This window comes from Polyodon spathula, chromosome 2, assembly GCF_017654505.1.
Source record: "Polyodon spathula isolate WHYD16114869_AA chromosome 2, ASM1765450v1, whole genome shotgun sequence".
Classification (NCBI taxonomy): Eukaryota; Metazoa; Chordata; class Actinopteri; order Acipenseriformes; family Polyodontidae; genus Polyodon; species Polyodon spathula.
In genome coordinates, this window is record NC_054535.1 from 17,183,535 (window position 1) to 17,198,018 (window position 14,484).

A 14,484-nucleotide genomic window follows, 5' to 3' on the forward strand; every position below is an offset into this window, starting at 1 on the left:
CAACTGAATAGTAAACCCCTGCTACCAAGAAGATTGGTATGATTTTACTGCAATAATTCTGGCTCTCTGTAGTTTCAGTTTTGGATCTCAAATGAAAAAGAGATGTATTGAAGACTATATATTTCCAAGATACAACGCTAGAGTACCCAGGGCCTTACTATTAAGCGTGGCTACATTTCTTACTGTGTATCTGCTTTTATTTAATATCAACGATACCAGCGCCGGTCATTTCTGGCCATTAAAAAAAATTCCTGGGCAGTATCTAATGTGCGATTTATAAAACTACTGCCTGGTTATTTTACTGGCCAGTAATGGGTTTATATGTGATTTACCATCACAGACTGTTACTGAGATTGTATCGAACCAATTGTCAGAGGTATGCAAATGAGCTGTGCCCCCTACTTAAGAAGCAACGGCACACACAGTCTGTTTACTTCATCGTGTTATGGCTACGGGACATGTCTGGAGGCAGACAGGTTGTCTGAAATACCGAGATGTCAGGTTTTTAAAAAATTATAATAAATTGTAGACACAGGTGCTGGACGGGAGCGAGAGGCTAGGGGCAGTGTACCTTTTTTTGATAAGTGTACGCTTTATTATATTTTTAATATAGCTTATATGCACATGCCTACCTGAAATAGAACTGTAACCATCAGAAATGTAATTTTTGTCCGCTCCAGTATTTTCTCATATGTTTAAACTTTCGTTTGAATAACACATAGCACAAAAAGACAGCACCACACAGCTGAATTAAAATAGCCTACAATTCATTGTTAAATGGCAAAAAAAAAAAAAAAAAACGTCAGCCAGACTTGAAGGAGGCAAGACTCTGTTGCAAGAACGCATTGACCCAGAAGGGAAACAACGTGGCAGCCACAGATTATAGAGACTTGTTTACCAAGGGATCATGTGTGATAGCATAAAAGGGGACGGAGAATCTTAATCTGTTCCTTCGCTTTGGTTTATGCATATGAACTGAGAAGGTTAGTGAGAAATCCCATTGTTCGAGGAAGCTGTATCGTGAGCTTTTTTTGTTTGTTTCCTGTGTTTAATCGTCTTGTTTTTTACACCACATTAGATGGCTAAGGCAATTCCGGGAGCTGTCGCCGAGGGCCAGCACTAAAGCTGGAAAAGCACCACTACTGTCACAAATATAACCTGTATCACCCACCACGAGTACCAGTGCACTCACGCAGGACTGGTGACAGTGTGTGTATAATTGCGGGGCAAATACGTTGTTGGGTTATTATTATTGTTTGGTTCTGTAAACCCATTATTGTTTCTTGTTGTTGTTCTGGTCACCAGACCTGGATACAAAAAAAATAAAACAATAAAGACATTCTTGTCAAAATCGGATTAAACCTCTGTCTGTTTGTGGCAAAGTTCCTGCCCCCTATGTATATATCTGTATATGGGTGCTGTTATTATTTATTATTATTATTGAGTTTATGTATACATGGTGGACAAAAAGCCTCTGCCATTATTTATTATTATTTTAGGTTTTTGAACTACCTCATGGGAATGAGTGACTGTCAGCTAATTATATTATGTAGCTGATCAGTCACACATCCATAGTAAGCCCGTGCAGAATGTGACCGAGGGGTGAACGAGATAATTAAATCGCTGGTTAATCCCTCGGTCACCACCATAAAAGTCAAAAACATTTTCTGTCCTTTTAGCGTACTCATCTGTAGCCCTTGTTACAGGTGATAATGTACCGGTATTTCCTGTAATAAAGCAGGAGGAGATTAAATAACTAAGCAGTGTTCTAGGTTTGTATTGCCGCTTGCTGCTTGTTTGACAAGTCACAAGATCCTTTTATCATGTCTACTTAGTGATAATAAAAATGTCTGTGGATGATGTGAAACAAAAGATTTATGTAGTGCATAATAGTACGAGAGGTCTTTTTTATAGCTTCCCCACATTGTCTAGATGAAGACATTTCTGAGTCAACAAACTCCTAGGTCTTTTTTTCATAGATTCCTTTTTCAATTTCAGTATCTCCCATATGGTATTTATAATGCACATTTTTATTTCCTGCGTGCAGTACCTTACACTTTTCTCTATTAAATGCCATTTGACATGTCTGCCCAGTTCTGATCGCTGTCTAGATCATTTTGAATGACCTTTGCTGCGGCATCAGTGATTGCCACGCCTCTTATTTTTGTGTCATCTGCAAACTTAACAAGTTTGCTTACTATACCAGTACCTAAGTCATTAATGTAGTTCAGGAATAGCAGAGGACCTAATACTGATCCCTATGGTACTCCACTAGTCACCTCCCTCCATTTTGAGGTTTCTCCTCTAATCACTACTTTCTGTTTTCTAAATGTTAACCACTCCCTAAACCAGTGGTGTACAACTCAGGCCATGGAGGGTTGGTGTCCCTCTTGGTTTTCGTTCAAACCATACCCTAAATTAGTTAATTGGACCAATTAAGCTTCTAATAAGGTCCAATAAAAGTACTTTAAGGTGCAGTTGGAATAAAAACCTGCAGGGACATCAGCCCTCCAGGACCGAGTTGTGCACCACTGCCCTAAACCACGTGCATCCATTTCCTTGAATCCCTACTGCGTTCAGTTGGAGAATTCATCTTTTATGCTGGACTTTGTCAAAAGCTTTCTGGGAATCTAAATAAACCATGTCATAGGCTTTGCAATTATCCATTGCTGTATAAACTCAATCTGTGGAGAATGGTAGAGATATCTGTGTGTGAATGTGAGAGCAGGAGAGTCAGTCAGTGCAAGCAGTAGGTTCATGACAAACAGTTGCAAATTTGGGTCGTTTTGCAGGTCTTATTAAAGTAGGTCAGGTCACGGGTAAGAAATCAATGCTGCAGCGGGTTGCAGGTTCGAATTGGGTCCTATAGTAGTGGTTCCGAGTCGGAAGCGGGTTGTAAAAATCGCACCTTATCGATCTGCTGAACGATACAGGAAACTTTTTTTTGTGGTCAGTTAGGTTAATACATTGAAGTAAATTTGGACAAGAGACACAAATAAATCTACCGTAAGGTTAATCTTAATGTAATAAAAGCAAGAGCCAAAGCCACTGTTGTAGGCTGGGTGGTGTGATGCAGCTTCCACTTCCTGATTATTGATCCAACTGTGCTCACTGGGATATCCAAACACTTGGATATTATTTTGTACCCTTTCCCTAATCTATACATTTGTATTACTTTATCTCTAATTTCTGTAGAATGCTCTTTGGTCTTCATTTTCCTTCAGATTCACAGCCTTACCAATGATCCTTCAACAGTGGGGTTTTTATCCAGAAAATGTGACAGCAAGGTGGAGGTCAATGATAAGGCAAATGTGTCCTCGTTAGGGCAATTTCTTTCATTGGTGCAAACTGGGAGCTTCCACAGCACAGGGGTTGAATACTTATGCAAGCAAGATATTTCAGTTTTTTATTTTTCTTAAAAATATTTCCCAACATAAAACCAATGTCACCTTACAATAACTGATTCTGAGTTTCAGTGTTTAAAAATAAAATATCAAACAGAACGAAATTTCAATGTACCATTTGTAATTCAGTAATACGAGAGAATTGGTCAGGGGTCTGAATACTTTTGCAAGGCACTGTATATATATATATATATATATATATATATATATATATATATATATATATATATATATATATATATATATATATATATATACCAACCAAATAAAAGATGTAGGCAACTTCTTAAATGGCAGTGTTTAATTAAAACACAGGAGCAGAGGATGCCAGTTTCAACCCAGTCTTGTTTGCTGTTCTGCTTGAGAAAAGCCACACAAGCTCAGGTGAGATGGGGTGGGCGAGAGTCAGTGTCATTGCCCCATTCAGGTATTCTCCCTCAGTGAGGTGATACTCTGAGATGGGGTGGGCGAGAGTCAGTGTCATTGCCCCATTCAGGTATTCTCCCTCAGTGAGGTGATACTCTGAGATGGGGTGGGCGAGAGTCAGTGTCATTGCCCCATTCAGGTATTCTCCCTCAGTGAGGTGATACTCTGAGATAGGGTGGGCGAGAGTCAGTGTCATTGCCCCATTCAGGTATTCTCCCTCAGTGAGGTGATACTCTGAGATGGGGTGGGCGAGAGTCAGTGTCATTGCCCCATTCAGGTATTCTCCCTCAGTGAGGTGATACTCTGAGATGGGGTGGGCGAGAGTCACCAGCCCCAACAGGAAGAACACTGTTGCAGAGGTGGCAAAGAGAGAAGCTACTACTGTGCATCTCAGATTTTTAAATGGTTTAAGTTTCACGACAAAAATGACAAAAATGAATACATAAAGAAAGGAAAAACACACGTATTACAATAATATATGTTGTACATACTATTAAAAAAAACCTATTGTTTTATTTGTATTTTGTTCACCAACAATAATACTATCGTACAGGTTCTAGGGAGTTGTTCAGGCTCAAGTTTCAGAGAGTACTTTACTCATATAATAGTACAGTTTAACATGTCAGCAATTAATGAAATGAGCTCTAGAGTTATCCAGCACATGGAAACGTACCAGACAGCGATAGAAATTAACAAACAGGCACATCCACCCACACACAGAGACACACACACACACACACACACACACACACACACCCACTCTGAGACACCCACCCACCTACACACCCCCACACTGTATTGTGAGAGCTTACCCTCACAGATCATCATTCAATAAAACAACACTTCTGGTCTCTCAAAAAAAAAGGAAAAAAAAAAAAAAGGCATCTTAACTTACTAAAAGTATTACAGGAGGTCTCTTGGGTTGGCAGGGCCAACACAAGCCTGTTTGAAAAGGGCTTTCAATATCATAATCCTCTGAAACCACATCATTAAAAGTCCTTTACGCTGGAAAAGCATTCGCTCTGCTTTTATATGAACAGAGACCAAAGGGACAGTGCTAAGACCCTCTCTGAGAGTTACGACCTACACATCTGACATTTGTTTTTGTTCTGACGTTATTGCAAAGTAGAAAAGAGCAATACTACAGTAATAATCTAGGACAACCACTCAGGTTAAAGTAGTTTGTATGCATTTTTATTTTCATTTTAATACAAGCAACAAATACGAGGTACAGTAGTAGAAATACCATTTTGCTTAATACTGCAATATACTGTACAGTAATTCATAAGTATAGGACACTACTCACTTCTGCAGGGGAAGCTAGGATATGGTTTTAACTTCATTTTAGTCAGGCTACTGCTGAGGAAGCAGCTTTGATGAAACAGATTGCAATTGGCATGTTGGTCAGGCTGTTTCTACAGCCAGGCACCTTACTGAGATTAATTGTTCTTGATGGCTGAAACAAGTATTTGAGGGCTATTGAAAACAAGGGAAAGAAAAAAAAAATCTTTAACCTCTCTAAATTAGAACCAATGTACAGAAAACTAAACTCTTATTGTAATACCCCCTTTTTATTTAAATTGTGCCATACATATACACTGTAACAATATAATACAGGAACAATTATAGGGAGATAAGACAGGAGAACTTTGATGCTAGAGTTGAGAAATGGGAGACAGGTCAGCCTTACCCTGTTAGTGTCCTGAAAGCTGTGGCTTCACCTCCTGTAACACTGTCCCTTCCTCCATTCCCCTGCAGAGTATAATATAATTGCATGCCACTACTTAAAATAAACACAGCCAAATATGTCATGTAAATGTCTTATTTTCCAAACCCAAATCAATCTGATTTAAAAAATAAAACAGAAATGTATTTGTGCACTGCAACAACAACAACTTGCACAAAAGGTTTATTTCTTGCATAATAAAATCATGAGTAAGGCAATGTGGTAAGGCACTACTAAATCTTGCCACACCAGCTTACAATATCACTCCCTCAGCTCAGCAGCACAGTTCAGTACAGGAATGTTGGCAATGAAAGTCCATGACCATTTACTGAAAAAAAATAAAAATAAATAAAAAACATACTATAGGACTGGTACATATTGCATTGTACCTGATGTTCCGGGAATCTGGCTTGAACTACTGCACCACCCACTAGGAATTATGTTATCCAAACTGTGTTTGGGACGTATTAGATGCAAACGACATGCACTAGCCACCCCAAAGGGCTATTCTCTCTTTGACAAACCTTACCTCACTGGCTGAGGTGGGGGCACTGTTGTTATTGCAAATTCTGTGCTCGCTTCCTCAGTTCTTTCTTTGCCTGCCTCCCATGACGCTTACCCTTGCTGTTAACTACCATCCACCTAAGAACAACTCTGCTTTTATTGCAGAGTTCTCAGAATTCCTCTCCCTTGTCTGCACTTCAACTGACAAAATAATACTCCTAGGTGACTTCAACATTCATGTTGACTTGCCTTCCTCCCCCCTAGTGACCAACTTCAACATGCTTCTGGACTGTCTTGGCCTTTCTCAATCTGTCAACGTCCCCACTCACACCAGAGAACACACCGTGGATCTGCTCATCCCCAGGGGCCTTGATGTCTCTCCGTCTCCGATGTCTCTCTGACTATTTCTTAAATCACTGCTAATATTAATCTCCCTGCTCCTTCCTCCGCTATTGATACTGTTGTCTCCTTCCATCCTAAGAATCTGTTGAAACCTCTGAAACTCAGAAGGTGTCTCTGCATCCCCTCTAACTGGTACTCTGTTGCCCCGCTTACAACCATAACTGTCAAGAAAGATCAAAACTCCCATGGTACACCCTTGAACTTCGACTGCTTAAATCTGCCTACCGCAAGCGCAAGCGCAAGTGGAGGTCATCTATAACTATGGGACATGGTAAGCCCAATGTTGTCTTTAAGACCATTGACCAAATCCTACATCCAACCACAAACAGATCCAACTCCTGTCCATCCTCATCTCTTACCTGTCATGATTCTGACAAATCGACAACATTTATTCTACGCTTGCCCACCACAAATCCAGTCTACTACTTGACCACCTTGACGCTCCTCCGGCTCCCCATCCTGCCTTCTCCTCCTTCTCTCCTCTCTCCATTGCTGATGTTTCCGGCTTACTGTTGAAATCAACTACTGCCATGTGCCCCCTGGACCCCTGGCAGACTAACCTTGTTCATCTCTGTGCTTCTGATCTTGCTCCATCCATTATGCATACCCTCAACCAGTCCCTGGATACTGACTCGGTTCCTGCTGCCCTTAAGCTTGCCCGAGTTACGCCAGCACTCAAAAAACCATCCCTTAACGCGGCTGAATTATCTAATTTCCGTCCCATCTCCAATCTCCCTTTTCTTTCAAAACATCTTGAAAGGGCTGTAGCCAGTCAGCTGATGAAACATCTCACAGACAGAAAATATGCTTGATTCTCTACAGTCTGGTTTCCAGTCACATCACAGTGCTGATACTGCTCTGGCTCCAGATTGTGAATGATCTCCTGCTCAATGCTGATGCTGGTGCTCCCTCTGTGCTTGTCCTCCTTGACCTAACAGCTGCATTTGACACCATAGATCACGGCATTCTTCTTGACCGCCTTCAGAAGTATGCTGGGATCTCTGGAACTTGTCTTTCCTAGATGTCCTCTTACCGATCCAGTCAAATGCAATCTGTTTTCTATGCTGGATGCAGTGGTGTTGCAAACCCAGTCACTTGTGGTGTCCCCCAAGGATCTGTTCTCAGGCCCCTTCTCTTCAATAACTACATGCTATATCTACAGCAATGCCTCATGTTTCACTCCTATGCTGACGACACCCAGCTCTACTTAAAACTCGACCCCGGTAGCCTCTCTGCCATGGTCCGGCTCTCGGCTTGCATTCAAGACACTGAGGCCTGAATGTCTGCTAATTTTCTTCAGCTGAACACTAGCAAATCTGAACTCCTTCTAGTAAGATCTAAAACTCTAGTAAGATCTAATAATCTAAAACTTAAGAATTTAAACATAGCTGCCCTGAACCTCGGAAACTGTCTGCTGCTGCCTTCCCCCACAGTACGAAGCCTTGGTCTACTTCTTGACAGCAACCTCTCCTTTGATGCCCACATCTCCACTATCGTCAAATCTTCCTTCTACCATCTTCAAAACATCTCCAAAGTCCATCCTTACATTTGTCTCCCAGATGCGGAGATACTCTGTCATTTGTCTCCTCTCGACTCAACTACTGCAACTCTCTATATGGTGGTCACCTGGCATGCACCATAAACCGAATGTCGTAAAAAACATGGCTACCACACGGTAGTGTCTTCATTTTTTTTTGTCTCGTGTGGTGACGTCAGACCAGGAACTGAATGGACACAGTCTGTTTAGTAAACGCGCTGTTGCACTGGTTAATTTAAATTAACAAATAAAAAGGTTTAACAAAACAGCGCAGTGGCAAAAACAAAAATCGACAAACAAAACACTAACAAACAAGTACCGTGCTGGTGCTTCCAGCACAAGTATCAATTGGTTTCTTTTATAATCTCTCACTCTCGCTCTCTCCATGAAACATTCATTCTTTCATGCAGCTGAGTCGAGACTCGACTGCTGACCAATCATTCACTTGAATCTCGGCACGGTGCATGTGGACTAATTGTGCACTTCCCATGCACCCATACAAATAAGCACGTGAACCTTGTGCATTTCCCTACACCTAAATGCAACCATACATTTTACATCACCTGTGCTACATAACCCACACTCCATGCACCACTACAATAATACATATAACAGACAACATGAAACACAAAATACACACAGGAGCCGGGCACCCTGCCACAGGAACTGTTCGAGTCTCAGTCTGTTGTTGTTGAAAGATGCTGAGATCCAGTACAAGATGACAGGCTGTGATTGGCTGGCTCTGCGGTTGCAGGTACAGGACTGGAGGCAGTCAATGAAGGCTCTACCGTCCGATTCATTTTAAACTGGATTCACAGTTGATGCTGTGACGTTCCAGTGGCCGTCTACTCTGACAGACACCTGCTAACGCTGGAAGCTGATTGGCTGATGGAAATGAATCATTTTCGAACAGTTAATATACAGTGATCACAAAACAAACTGAAGTATGAATGTCCAAAACACATTACAATATATAAAGTGATGTACTGGTACATAAATATTGCACCAGCGCCTGACATTTTTCCAATGTGAATTGTACTGAATTGAAATCTACTGCTACAGCTGGAGCCATGGTTAAATCATTATGTATATTTCATCATAAAATTTGTACTCCACTCAACCAATAATGAATATGGTTATCATCCCATTTCCCGGGACACATCTCTACAGCAACAACAAAATGTCTACATAAATGATAAGTAACAACTAGGCCCTGGGTCACAAGCTAAGTACAACTGGGTTTTCTATTAAAAAAAAAAAAAATGCCTTTAGAAAAAAAAATTAAAAAAAAAAAAACCCCAAAAACCAACAAAAAAAAAAACCTAACACTAAAACACATACATATATTTTTTTAAACTTAACCCTTTCTCTGCTAAATGGAGAAATTAAGGAAATTAACTGTAAAGTATGCAGGAATAGCGTATTAAGGATTAATGTTGTACATAATTACTTTGTAAAAATTAACATGGATTTAGTGTTTGACTATATTTTCAAAATTCAGATGAAGTAGATGTATTATAAAAGTAAATTATAAAATATTATATGTATTACAGTATAGAAATATCTCCTACAGTAGTATTACTCAAGAAGAGACACCAAGGTGAGTGTTGTTGTGAAACGATTGCATGAAAACATGCACACAAGGCAAAACAAAGTACGGCAACCAACTAGCTGTGCAGTAAAATTACACACAACTGTGAAGCACTCCAAAGGAAAGAAACTGGTCACCCAATCCATTTTATCCTGTGTTTGATTTATTTCAGAACTCGGTTATTGCATTCTACATTAAATAAAATATGCACTTGCTATCTTATGATATGTTTTTTGCTCACTAACTGCAATTTTTGTTTTCTGATTCATTTTCAGCATATCTAAAACAAAACAATGAAAATAAAACATCAGGTGGTTAAATGGAAAATTACAGGAGGTCACAAGGACAAGGTAACTGACAATTAAATCACTTTCTGCTGCTTAGTCTGATTGACCTTGATTTTATTAAGTTGGTGATGACTTCATCCATTGCAAGCATAACTAGTCTGTTCTACAGTACTATCACCTAGGTAACAGTTCATCTGGCTCAGCCACCGACTCACTGTGTGACCTCGAGTAAGTCACTTAACCTCCTTGTGCTCCGACTTTTGGGTGCTAAATAATAATAATAATAATAATAATAATAATAATAATAATAATAATAATAATAGGTTACCATGTTTCAGTTGAGCAAGAGGAGGCTTAGTGACGAAATTTGAGAAACGACAGTAAAATAAAATGAAAAGGTTTTGCCACTACATTACTTCCCTTAAAAATCACTTGACAAACGACAGCCACTGAATTGCACTTGGGACTACAGCAGAGATGTCAAAACACTGTAGACAAGCTTTTAAGCTCACTGTTTCTTCTGTGAGAATGTACGGTACAGGCCATTTAAAAAGAGGTCAGCACTACAGTAAAGCACCAGTCATTTAATGTTTGTTTGTTTTTTTTTTTTTTTTTTTTTTTTTAATTCTCCTGTGCTCAATGCAGGTTAAACATACATAAGAAAGTTTACAAACGAGAGGAGGCCATTCGGCCCATCCTGCTCGTTTGGTTGTTAGTAGCTTATTGATCCCAGAATCTCATCAAGCAGCTTCTTGAAGGATCACAGGGTGTCAGCTTCAACAACATTACTGGGGAGTTGATTCCAGACCCTCACGATTCTCTGTAGAAAAAAGTGCCTCCTATTTTCTGTTCTGAATGCCCCTTTGTCTAATCTCCATTTGTGACCCCTGGTCCTTGTTTCTTTTTTCAGGTCGAAAAAGTCCCTTGGGTCGACATTGTCAATACCTTTTAGAATTCTGAATGCTTGAATTAGGTTGCTGCATAGTCTTCTGTGTTCAAGACTGAATAGATTCAATTATTTTAGCCTGTCTGCATATGACATGCCTTTTAAACCCGGAATAATTCTGGTCGCTCTTCTTTGCACTCTTTCTACAGCAGCAATATCCTTTTTGTAGCGAGGTGACCAGAACTGAACACAATATTCAAGATAAGGTCTTACTAATGCAGTGTACAGTTTTAACATTGTAGCACTGTTGCTACATATGTGGGTGTAAGTTTCACCCACCTGTCCCTTTAATTAGGGACAGTAGCCTGCCCATGTTAAACTCAGTTTCCCATAGTTCCTTGCTTTCACCCTCTGTTCTTCCTCTCCCCCCATTGGCTCATTCAGATATCCACTCCTCCAATCTCAGAGCTCCTTGGAAGCCAGTACCAGTATTAAAGCTGGCTGGCTAGGCCAGGGAGGACTCCATTTTCTCTTGAGGAATCCATTTACAAACAAACAGCATATTACTTAATTAACAGAGTAACTGTAACTATTTTAGATAACTACTGGTGCATCTATTTTCTCTTTTCAAAATCATGTACTTTGTCTAAACCTTTCTTTTTTGTTTACACTGTTATTTGTTTAAGTTTAGTTGCTGTGTATGGTCTGTTTAGGGTTTGTTTTTCACGAAAAGTTCACTACTCAACCCGGAACTAATCAACAGACTCTCCATTTCTATGATCGCTATTTTTTCATCAACCTTCCTCCATCCTCATCAGTACAGGACTCTGTTCGGGACTTCATTAATTTTGGTGAGATTATTCCTTTTCTGTTTGCTGTTTTTTTCTACTTTACTTTGATACTTTGGATCCTGTAGTTTTGGTTTTGTTCTTTTGTTACTTTGGATTTCATCTGCATTACTTCACTGGACTTGTTAGGCCTAAATTTCAGGTATCATCCATTGCCATCAAGACTGTCTTTGTAATTGTTTTCCCCATATACTTATTCATTCACCTTTGTCTCTTTTGCCTGTTGGTGTGTTGATTTTGTATTGGTGTGGCGTTTGTGTGTGGGGGTTTATTGGAGGCCCACCGGACACCGTATTCATTTCGCTTTAGTGTTAGTTTGTTTGGATGTTTGTTTAATTCACTACTTTCTTACTCACCTGTACCTTCCACTAACTGTTATCTGCAATAAGTTGTTGGCATTATATTTCATTTATTACATTATAGTTTACAACAATAAACCGTTTGTTGTGAAATTGACACCTCTGACGTCCCTGCTTTTGCTGTCTGTCACTCTTTCTGACTTAATTAGTTATAGATATTGGGCCGGTAGTTTCTCATTAGGGAGGACAGTACAACTGCTTCTCAGTTGTGCAGAGTGGTCGTTACAACATTACTTCCCTTGAGTTAAATTCAACAATTTTCACAATGTATCCGAGAATTTTGTAGGCCTTTGTTATAGCATCCCCACATTGTCTAGATGAAGACATTTGAGTCAACAAAAACTCGTAGGTCTTTTTCATAGAGTCCTCCTTTAATTTCAGTATCTCCCATATGATATTTATAACCCCCACTTATTTCCTGCGTGCAGTATTTTACACTTCTCTATTAAATGTCATTTGCCCAGTTCTGAATCTTGTCTAGATCATTTTGAATGACCTTTGCTGCTGCAAGTGTTTGCCACTCCTCCTGTTTTTGTGTCATCTGTGAATTCAGCAAGTTTGCTTACTATACCAGAATCTAAATCATTAATGTAGATTAGGAATAGCAGAGGACCTAATCCTGATCCCTGTGGTACTCCACTGGTTACCACACTCCATTCTGAGCTTTCTCTGCTAACCAGTACTTTCTGTTTTCTATATGTTAACCACTCCCTAATCCATGTACATGTGTTTCCTTGAATCCGTACTGCGTTCATTGTGAGAATTAATCTTTTATGCGGGACTTTGTCAAAAGCTTTCTGGAAATCTAAATAAACCATGTCATATGCTTTGCAATTATCCATTATCGATGTTGTATCCTCAAAAAAAATCAAGCAAGTTAGTTAGACACGATCTCCCTTTCCTAAAACCATGTTGACTGTCTCCCATGACCCTGTTACCATATAGGTAATTTTCCATTTTGGATCTTATTATAGTTTCCATAAGTTTGCATATAATAGAAGTCAGGCTTATTGGTCTGTAGTTACCTGGTTCAGTTTTGTTTCCCTTTTTGTGGATTGGTATTACGTTTGTTACAGTATCACGGTATATATGGTATACAGTATAGTACAGTGCTATTTGCTCAGATGGCATGTTTAAAATTAAAAACTGCATTTAAAAGTGACTCCCTAAAAGGGAAGTCTGAGCGAAACCAGCAGGACCTGAAGTGTCAACTTCCAGTCAGGGGCAATCAGTAGCTCGCGTGCAAGTTGGTAATGTGCAAATAGTCAGAAGAGATGATAGCCATTCTATATCCAAAAATACATCTGAACAAAAATATATATATATATATATATATATATATATATATATATATATATATATATATATATATATATATATAAAGCAATCTATGATAACCAGACTAATGTGTTTTTTTGTTTGTTTTACTGTTACCAAAAAAGTAATTGTACACAAATTACCGCCCAAGTGCAAAGTACAATAAACACATAATTTAATCTTCCTTCTTTTATTTAAAAAACTATTGACTGCCACGCAAATAGAACTTTACAGTTCTTCCCAGGTTCCAGGAACAATTGCATGTTCTGTTAAAATCTACAGGAGAACACTTTGGTGCAGTGTTACTGTAACAAACACTGGGTAGGTAAATCAGGTGTTTGTGATTGTATCACCTGTTGGGAGTTTCAGAATTAACACATTTAAAAGGGTTATACTTCATGATTTAAATATTTGCTTTAGTAAAATCATTTTCAGATGACTCGCACACATTCTCTATTGCAAGTTTATATCTGAGCTTGTTAAACTGGGATATTTTATAGGTCTAATGCAAAATCAGCCTGCAAAGCAATGAGTGAAAGCTTACCTTCCTTAGATAAAGGATCTAATTGAAATAAATATGCACTGGTTATTTCACACAGCACAAACACCTCCTAATTACATACATAATGTACTGATCTAACAGCATGCTTTACCCAGGAGTTACAATAATTGTCTAAAGGAAAAATAAAATACCCTCATACATCTTCATATTTCTAATTGTGACAGAACTTGTTAGGCAGTGATTGGATCAGGCAATCAATCCTAGGTGTAATCGCATTCTCCCGGTCAAAGAGAATATGAAATTGCTTTACAGCTCAGACGGAAAAAATAGAAATGATTTTTATTAAGTACTCTAGAACAATTTTCTTTTTACAACCTAAAGTGCCTACTTGGATGACAGTTTCCTCTATCTCATCTTAAAACCATGTATTGACATTAATTCTAAAACAAAAAGACATGATACTTTTAAGAATTAGAAAAGTGTACAGAAAAAAAAAAAGTTCTTCACCCCCAAGGCTGTTTCAATAATACATTGCTAAAGCAAAAGAACATGAATAAATCAGTGATACTCATATCTATATATCTATATCTATATCTATATCTATATATGCATATATATATATATATATATATATGCATGTGCTGTATTGCAATGTTTTATGATGCTTGCATTACAAGCAGGGTTTACAGTACAAT

The 14,484-nt window shown here is 38.8% G+C and overlaps 1 protein-coding gene across 4 annotated transcripts in view; it reads right to left on the reverse strand.

Moving 5' to 3' along the window:
- LOC121330837 (lateral signaling target protein 2 homolog) overlaps window positions 1-14,484 on the reverse strand; it is a 125,078-nt gene that overhangs the window by 65,954 nt on the left and 44,640 nt on the right. The gene's annotated exons all lie outside the window — the stretch shown is intronic.